This window comes from Enhydra lutris, unplaced genomic scaffold (genome assembly GCF_002288905.1).
Source record: "Enhydra lutris kenyoni isolate GAN:26980312 unplaced genomic scaffold, ASM228890v2 scaffoldscaffold1365, whole genome shotgun sequence".
Taxonomy (NCBI): Eukaryota; Metazoa; Chordata; class Mammalia; order Carnivora; family Mustelidae; genus Enhydra; species Enhydra lutris.
In genome coordinates this window covers 3,423-5,680 of record NW_019155449.1, presented here as the reverse complement: position 1 = coordinate 5,680, position 2,258 = coordinate 3,423, and the positions used below count along the sequence as shown (strand labels likewise).

General features: G+C 38.3%; 1 pseudogene; it reads right to left on the bottom strand.

The window, feature by feature from the left end:
- Positions 1-6: 6 nt before the first annotated feature.
- LOC111140449 lies at positions 7-570 on the bottom strand (annotated as a pseudogene).
- Between the last annotated feature and the right edge of the window lie 1,688 nt (positions 571-2,258).

Below are 2,258 nucleotides of genomic sequence, written 5' to 3'. Positions count from 1 at the left end.
CAGGTGGGAGATGGTGCAAGAAGCCAGCAGCATGAGGTGGCAACGCCATGGGTTCGTGACTGTATCATAATGGAAGGGGTTGCAGATGGCTACCAGCCGGTCTATGGCCATAGATGCCAACAGGTAGCTGTCAGTGTTCCCACAGGCCACAAAGAAGTACATCTGGACCAGGCAACCCACGAAGGAGATAGCCTTGGTCTCTGATAGTAAATTTGCCAACATCTTGGGCCTAATGGCTGATGTGAAACAGATATCCATGAAGGACAGGTTGCTGAGGAAAAAGTACATAGGGGTATGGAGTCGGGAGTCAGAATGTATGGCCAGGATGATGAGTATGTTGCCCATGACAGTGACCAGGTACATGATGAGGAAGATGGCAAAGAGTGGTTTCTGTAGCTGAGGGTTGGAAGAGATGCCCAGGAGGATAAAGCCTGAGTCACTGATGTAGTTCTTTGTCTCCATGTCTGTGCCTTTGTGGACAGAGTGTGGAGAAGCAGTTGGAGAGATGTGAAGGGCGATTTCATCAAGTCACCTTCCTCCCTAATCTCCAGCCTATGAAAAAAAAAAACCCTGATTTGTTAGAATTTTAAAGAGCATTTACTTTAAGAAACTACTGGGAAGACAGAGTAAAATCCAACATGGAAAAAATAAAGAAAATTCTAATCTGCTTTCTCAATAAGAAGCTAAAGGTTTATCCCAAGTGTCTTAGGAACTTCTCCATAGCCTGATATGAGTGAATTCTTCTCAATTCTCTCTTTTTTAAAATTTATTTTCAGCATAACAGTATTCATTGTTTTTGTACCACACCCAGTGCTCCATGCAGTCCGTGCCCTCTGTAATACCCAGTGCCTGGTTCCTCCAACCTCCCACCCCATTCTCAGGTTGTTTCTTGACCAGATGCTTATTCTCTTTTTTTCCCCCTTCATGTTCCAGGGAAGAAGCTATTGGGTTTTGCCTGGAGTCAGGATACTTTCATTGAAGACGTATCCATGAATTGTGTCCTCTCCCAAGGATTCTGTCCTACTCTTTAGAGCAGAGGTAGTGGCTGTGGTAATGGGAATAGGATAAAAGTGAGCATCAATGACATCGGTGCTCCTTGGTATCCACAGAAATTAGATGAGCTTTGCCTAGGTCTTCATAGCATAACCTGCTTCATGCTTCATGTTTATTTAAGCAATTTTTTTTTTTTTTGGCTAAAATGCTCTGAATACATAAGGTTTTGGTTCAGGGCTGCCAGTCAAAATAGGAATACTACCGTGAAGAACCTACATTACTGTGTTTAATTTTTAAAGTATATATTTTTCTGATTAAACAACTATGAGATCCTCATTCTCAACATTCAAATATCATTGGAATAGAAAGCTTTCAATGTTAAGTCCCTTCCTTACCAATATCATGGACAAGAAACACACATTAAAAGTTATGGTCATTTTGGGAGGTGATAGAGGTCTTAACTAACCCTACTGTGGTATCGTTTCCGAATTTGTTTGTGTATCAAGTCCTCATGTTGTACACCTTAAACTTACACAATATTACATGTCCATTACACCTCAGTAAAGCTGGAGAGAGAAGTCAGTTTTCTCAATTAATAACATCCAGTGTGACTGTAATATACCCAAGGGGATTTTTTAATGGGAGTTGAGAAAGTCATTGTAAAACTCATCTAGAAGAGGAAATGGCTACAGAATGACAAGATAATTTTTGAAAAAATTAGAATAACAGCAGAGAAGTTTTCTAACCAAAACTCAAAGCATGTAATAATGAAACACAGTAAGATAATGTTACACACAGAGAAAAAGAAAGGAGAGGTCACCTTTAAGTACTCTATGTACCTGTACTTAGACATGTATATAGACCTTGAACTATGTGCTACTTCATATAATACGTTTATTTCATAATGATGAAAAATGGATGACATACTATATAAGATACTTGATATTATGGTAATTGCATCTTCAGAAGAGATAAGGCTAGATTTCTATCTAACACACATAGAAATAAACCCCATATGAATGAACAAACTGAAAGTAAAAATATCCAAACTGTAAAGTAAGTATTAGCCAAAAAGCAGTATATTTTTAGTGGTCGCAGAACAGGTATAGCATTCCAGTGAAGAAAAAAATGTAGAGGCTGAATGACAAAATACTGTACTCAAAAATGTGAAAGTTATACCAAAAGAGATAATACATAAAGCTAAACTTTACAGTAATCACTCAAAAAAATATCTTCAACACATTTACCAAAACCATGGAGAAAAT